Below are 7,700 nucleotides of genomic sequence, written 5' to 3'. Positions count from 1 at the left end.
TAATTTTGCAACAGACTGTTAATAGATCTAGAAAGAATTGGTCCAAGAAACTAGATAATGCATTATGGGCCTATAGAACTGCATATAAAAATCCTATGGGTATGTCTCCGTATAAAATGGTCTATGGAAAAGCATGTCACTTACCTCTCGAACTAGAACACAAGGCTTATTGGGCTATTAAAGAAATTAATTATGATTTTAAACTTGCTGGTGAGAAGAGGTTATTTGATATTAGCTCACTGGATGAATGGAGAACCCAAGCCTACGAAAATGCCAAGTTGTTTAAAGAAAAGGTTAAAAGATGGCACGACAAAAGAATACAAAAGCGTGAGTTTAATGTAGGTGATTATGTATTGCTATACAACTCTCGTTTAAGATTTTTTGTAGGAAAACTTCTCTCTAAATGGGAAGGTCCTTGCATTATCGAGGAGGTCTACCGTTCTGGTGCCATAAAAATCAAAAACTTCGAAGGCACAAATCCTAAGGTGGTGAACGGTCAAAGAATCAAACATTATATCTCAGGTAATCCCATAAATGTTGAAACCAATGTTATTGAAACCGTAACCCCGGAGGAATACATAAGGGACACTTTCCGAAACATTTCAGACTCCGAAAAGGAATAGGTATGTGGTACGGTAAGTAAACCGACTCCAAAACAGTTTTTAAGGCAATATTTCTCCGTTTTGGAATATTTAGAAAAATAGAAAAATAAGAAGCAGTCCGGGAAGGACACGAGGCCTCCACGAGGGTGGAGGGCGTGCCCTACCCTACTGGGCGCGCCCCCCTACCTCGTGGGCACCTCGTGTGCTCTCCGGACTCCGTTTTCATACACGACACGTATTTTGGTCGGTAAAAATTCATTATATAATCTCTCGGGGGTTTTGACTCCCGTATCACGCAAAAATATCCTTTCTTTGTTTCGAGCTGTCCTGCTGCAGATTTGAGCAACATGTCGTCCCAGGATTCGGAAGGTGAGAGCTATGTGGCTGATTACCTTGTAGACCCTAAAGTCTATGGGGATGTGGAGCATTGTGGTTGGATTACGGAAGAAGAAGAGGACTATGAACCTAAGGGAAAGGAGGAAACGAACTCAGATGAAGATGAAGTCCCACTACCTCAACCTGGGGACATGCATGTGGAGTTCAAAAAGTCAAGCCTCCCTGATAGAGTGAAGAAACCTAAGATCGAGTTTATCCCTTTTCGCCTCTTGCAGGAAAACAAACAGGAACTATGCAAAAAGATACTGATATTGGAGCAGGAGATCGAGGACCTAAGGGACCAAAATTCTGTCCTAAAGCGTAAATTAAGGAAGAAACCTACGCCATCAACAAAATCACCACCGTCTCCATCAACAAAGAAGAATTGAGTATCTGGTATGGGCACTCCACTTGGCAACTGCCAAGCTTGGGGGAGTGCCCCGGTATCGTATCACCATCACTTTTATCTTTACAGTTTTTCTTAGTTCGATCCTTTTGGTAATATCTTGATCTAGTAGAATAAAAGTTCTTAATATGATATAGTCGTGAGTTTTGCTTTATTATCCTTCTATGTAATCGAGTCCGTGAGCTATATAATAAAGATTAGTGTTGAGTCAAGGGCTTGATTATTTTGCCATGATCCTAAGGGAATAAAAGAAAAGAGAAAGAAATAAAAAGTAACAAAGAGATCATGTGAGTCTTATGGAGAGTAATGAGCTCACATAGAAAGAGTATGATGAATAAAAGTTGTTGAGGGTTGACAAACTCAGTTTTGGTCATCGTTGCAATTAATAGTAAGTAATAAAGAAAGAGAGGTCTTCACATATAAATATACTATCTTGGACATCTTTTATGATTGTGAGCACTCATTAAAATATGACATGTTAAAGAGTTGACATTGGACAAGGAAGAGAACGTAATGGGTTGTGTTTTCTTACATCTGAGATAAATTATATTGTCTTGGATCTTCCAACATGATGAGCATGCCTTTCCCCCTCATGCTAGCCAAATTCATTGCACCAAGTAGAGATACTACTTGTGCTTCCAAATACCCTTAAACCAGTCTTGCCATAAGAGTCCACCATATCTACCTATGGATTGAATAAGATTCTTCAAGTAAGTTGTCATTGGTGCAAAGCAATAAAAATTGCTCTTTAAATATGTATGATTGCTTGGTGTTGAGGAAATAAGCTTTATACGATCGTGTGATATGGAAGTAATAAAAGCGATAAACTGCATAATAAAGGTCCATATCACAAGTGGCAACATAAATTGACGTTCTTTAGCATTAAGATTTTGTCATCCAACCATAAAAGCGCATGACAACCACTGCTTCCCTCTGTGAAGGGCCTATCTTTTACTTTTATCTCCTACTTTGCATAAGAGTCATGGTGATCTTCACCCTTCCTTTTTACATTTTATCCTTTGGCAAGCACAATATGTTGGAAAGATCCTGGTATATATGGCTAATTGGATGTTAGTTTTCATGAACTATTACTGTTGACATTACCTTTGAGGTAAAACGTTGGGAGGCAAAACTATACGCCCCTATCTTTCTCTGTGTGTGATTAAAACTCCATACCCATAAGTATTGCGTGAGTGTCAGCGATTGTGAAAGATTATATGATAGTTGAGTATGTGGACTTGCTGAAAAGCTCTTATACATTGACTCTTTCCTATGTTATGATAAATTGCAATTGCTTCAATGATTGAGATTGTAGTTTGTTAGTTTTCAATAAAGTTTACGATTAATACTTGATATTGTGATTGAATTATTACTCTAGCATAATAGATTATATGACAATAATTATATAAGTTGTTGTTCTAAGAATGATCATGATTCCCTCATGTCCGTATTTTATTTTTATCGGCACCTCTATCTCTAAACATGTGGACATATTTTTCGATTTCGGCTTTTCGCTTGAGGACAAGCGAGGTCTAAGCTTGGGGGAGTTGATACGTCCATTTTGCATCATGCTTTTATATCAATATTTATTGCATTATGGGCTGTTATTACACATTATGTCACAATACTTATGCCTATTCTCTCTTATTTTACAGGGTTTACATAAAGAGGGAGAATGCCGGCAGCTGAGATTCTGGGCTGGAAAAGGAGAAAATATTAGAGACCTATTCTGCACAGCTCCAAAAGTCCTGAAACTTCACAGAAGATGTTTTCCAAATATATAAAAAATACTGAGAGCAAGAACTTCACCAGGAGGGCCACACCCTGCCCACGAGGGTGGGGGGCATGCCCCCTACCTCGTGGGCCCACTGGTGGCCCTCCGGTGGCCATCTTCTGCTATATGGAGTCTTTCGTTGGGAAAAAAATCATAAGCCATCTTCTCGGACGAAACTCCGCCGCCACGAGGCGGAACCTTGGCAGAACCAATCTAGGGCTCTGGCGGAGCTGTTCTACCAGGGAAACTTCCCTCCCGGAGGGGGAAATCATCGCCATCATCATCACCAACGCTCCTCTCATTGGGAGAGGGCAATCTCCATCAACATCTTCATCAGCACCATCTCATCTCAAAACCCTAGTTCATCTCTTGTATCCAATTCTTGTCTCTAAGTCCTGGATTGGTGCTAGTAGGTTGCTAGTAGTGTTAATTAATCCTTGTAGTTCATGCTAGTTGGTTTAATTGGTGGAAGATCATATGTTCAGATCCTACATGCATATTAATACCCCTCTGATTATGAACATGTGTATGCTTTTTGAGTAGTTACTTTTGTTCCTGAGGACATGGGAGAATTCTTGCTATTAGTAGTCATGTGACTTTGGTATTCGTTCAATATTTTGATGAGATATATGGTGTCTCTCCTCTAGTGGTGTTATGTGAACGTCGACTACATGACACTTCACCATTATTTGGGCCTAGAGGAAGGCATTGGGAAGTAATAAGTAGATGATGGGTTGCTAGAGTGACAGAAGCTTAAACCCTAGTTTATGCGTTGCTTCATAAGGGGCTGATTTGGATCTATATGTTTCATGATATGGTTAGGTTTACCTTAATACTTTTGTTGTAGTTGCGGATGCTTGCAATAGAGGTTAATCATAAGTGGGATGCTTGTCCAAGTAAGGGCAACACCCAAGCACCGGTCCACCCACATACCAAATTATCAAAGTACCGAACGAGAATCATATGAACGTGATGAAAACTAGCTTGACGATATTCCCATGTGTCCTCGGGAGCGCTTTACATCATATAAGAGTTTGTCCAGGCTTGTCCTTTGCTACAAAAGGATTGGGCCACCTTGCAGCACTTTATTTACTTTTGTTACTTGTTGCTCGTTACAAATTATCCTATCACAAAACTATCTGTTACCACTTATTTCAGTACTTGCAGAGAATACCTTGCTGGAAACCGCTTATCATTTCCTTCTGCTCCTCGTTGGGTTCGACACTCTTACTTGTCGAAAGGACTGGGATTGATCCCCTATACTTGTGGGTCATCAGCAGTTGATGGTGGCAACATTCACCAACTACCAGGAGTTGGTAGATAAGGCTCTTATGATTGAAGAGAAGCAGCAGCAGATTGAGAGTCGTAAGAGGAAGTATGGACAAGGAAGGTATAATTCAGGAGCTCAGCAGAAGCCTCGCCTAACCCCGAACTCGGGAGGACTTGTTCATAACCATGGAGGCCACACCCACAATGGAGGAAGTACCCATAATCATACTGGCCCAATGATGACCTACAAATATAGGGGATCTATCGTGGTCCTTTCGATAAATAAGAGTGTCGAACCCAACGAGGAACAGAAGGAAATGATAAGCGGTTTCTAGCAAGGTATTCTCTGCAAGTACTGAAATAAGTGGTAACAGATATTTTTGTGATAGGATAATTTGTAACGAGCAACAAGTAACAAAAGTAAATAAAGTGCAGCAAGGTGGCCCAATCCTTTTTGTAGCAAAGGACAAGCCTGGACAAACTCTTATATAGAGAAAAGCGCTCCCGAGGACACATGGGAATATCGTCAAGCTAGTTTTCATCACGCTCATATGATTCGCGTTTGGTACTTTGATAATCTAATATGTGGGTGGACCGGTGCTTGGGTACTGTCCTTACTTGGACAAGCATCCCACTTATGATTAACCTCTATTGCAAGCATCCGCAACTACAACAAAAGTATTAAGGTAAACCTAACCATAGCATGAAACATATGGATCCAAATCAGCCCCTTACGAAGCAACGCATAAACTAGGTTTAAGCTTCCGTCACTCTAGCAACCCATCATCTACTTATTACTTCCCAATGCCTTCCTCTAGGCCCAAATAATGGTGAAGTGTTATGTAGTCAACGTTCACATAACACCACTAGAGGAGTGACAACATACATCTCATAAAAATATCGAACGAATACCAAATTCACATGACTACTAATAGCAAGACTTCTCCCATGTCCTCAGGAACAAACGTAACTACTCACAAAGCATATTCATGTTCATAATCAGAGGAGTATTAATGTGCATATAGGATCTGAACATATGATCTTCCACCAATTAAACCAACTAGCATCAACTACAAGGAGTAATTAACACTACTAGCAACCCACAGGTACCAATCCCAGACTTGGAGACAAGAATTGGATACAAGAGATGAACTAGGGTTTTGAGAGGAGATGGTGCTGGTGAAGATGTTGATGGAGATTGCCCTCTCCCGATGAGAGGAGCGTTGGTGATGACGATGGCGATGATTTCCCCCTCCCGGAGGGAAGTCTCCCCGGCAGAACAGCTCCGCCAGAGCCCTAGATTGGTTCCGCCTCGTGGCGGCGGAGTTTCGTCCAAGAAGATGGCTTATGATTTTTTTCCCTCATCGAAAGACTTCATATAGCAGAAGATGGTCATCGGAGGGCCACCAGGGGGCCCACGAGGTAGGGGGCGTGCCCAGGGGGTAGGGCGCGCCCCCACCCTCGTGGGCAGGGTGTGGCCCCCCTGGTGAACTTCTTGCACTCGGTATTTTTTATATATTCTAAAAACATCTTCCGTGAAGTTTCAGGACTTTTGGAGCTGTGCAGAATAGGTCTCTAATATTTGCTCCTTTTCCAGCCCAGAATCCCAGCTGCCGGCTTCTCCCTCTTTATGTAAACCTTGTGAAATAAGAGAGAATAGGCATAAGTATTGTGACATAATGTGTAATAACAGCCCATAATGCAATAAATATCGATATAAAAGCATGATGCAAAATGAACGTATCACCCATGGAATGGAAATGGGAATGGAGCAAGCAACAATCAGAACCGCCCCAATCCAGCCACACCCGCCAAGAGAGACCTAAGCCATGTTACTTGTTTCAAGTGCGGGAAGACTGGACACTATGCCACGGAGTGCCCTGAAGCGAAGAATGGAAACGGTAATGGGAGCGCTGGAAAGAAGCCCAATCCATTCAACAAAGGACAAGTGAACCACGTTAACGTGGAGGAGGTTGAAGAGAAGCCAGACGCGGTTATTGGTAAGTTTTTGGTTAAGTCTTTTATCGCCCTTGTTCTTTTTTATATTGGTGCATCACATTCATACATATCAAGGGGATTCGTGGATAAGTTTAAACTACCAACCCAAACCCTTAGGACCCCTCTGTTAGTGAGTTCACCTGGAGCAGAGTATATGGCTAGTCGATGGTATGACCAGATACCCTTAACCATTGGTAGCCATGTTTTCCCATCAGACCTAATAATTTTGGAGTCACAAGGATTGGATGTGATATTAGGCATGGACTGGATGTCAAAGTATGGAGGAAGCATTGACTGTGTTAGTAAATCAATTTGTCTCACCACCCCTGAGGGAAAAAGGATTAAGTATGTATCTAGGCATGTGCCCAGGAGTAGCTAAGTAAATACCCTCACGGGAATTGTTCAGGAGGAAGTGCATGTAGTGAAGGATTACCCAGATGTTTTTCCAGAGGAGTTACCAGGCATGCCACCAAATCGAGACATCGAGTTTTTGATAGAGCTATTGCCAGGTACAGGGCCAATATCAAAGAGACCCTACCGAATGCCTGCAAATGATATGGAGGAGATTAAGAATCAGGTCAAGGAGTTATTGGAGAAGGTTTACATCCGACGGAGTTCATCACCATGGGGAGCCCCAGTGCTTTTGGTGGAGAAGAAGGATAAATCTCTAAGGATGGTTGTTGATTATCGTGCTCTGAATGAGGTGACGATCAAGAACAAATACCCACTGCCGATGATCAATGATTTGTTTGACCAGTTGCAAGGAGCTAAGGTGTTTTCAAAGATCGATCTGCGATCAGGATATCACCAGCTGAAGATCCGGGAGAAGGATATACCTAAACCGCATTTACCACAAGGTATGGGTTATATGTGTATACGGTCATGTCATTTGGACTGACTAACGCCCCTGCCTATTTCATGAGCATGATGAACAAGGTGTTCATGGAATATTTGGATAAGTTTGTTGTGGTGTTCATTGATGACATAATGGTATACTCGAAGAATGAAGAGGAGCACAAGGAGCATTTGCGTTTAGTTCTCGAGAAACTCAGGGAACACCAGTTGTATGCCAAGTTCAACAAATGTGAGTTTTGGTTGAAGGAAGTCGGATTCCTTGGGCATGTTATATCAGGAGAAGGTGTAGCAGTAGATCCCACCAAGGTTCAGTCAGTCACTGAATGGTTGGCACCCACTTCAGTTAGCGAGATCCGCGGTTTTCTTGGACTCACAGGATACTATCGGAGATTCATCGAGAATTTTTCCAAAATTGTGAAGC

This window comes from Triticum urartu, chromosome 3 (genome assembly GCF_003073215.2).
Source record: "Triticum urartu cultivar G1812 chromosome 3, Tu2.1, whole genome shotgun sequence".
NCBI classification, from domain to species: domain Eukaryota; kingdom Viridiplantae; phylum Streptophyta; class Magnoliopsida; order Poales; family Poaceae; genus Triticum; species Triticum urartu.
Note: the sequence above shows the minus strand (reverse complement) of the source record.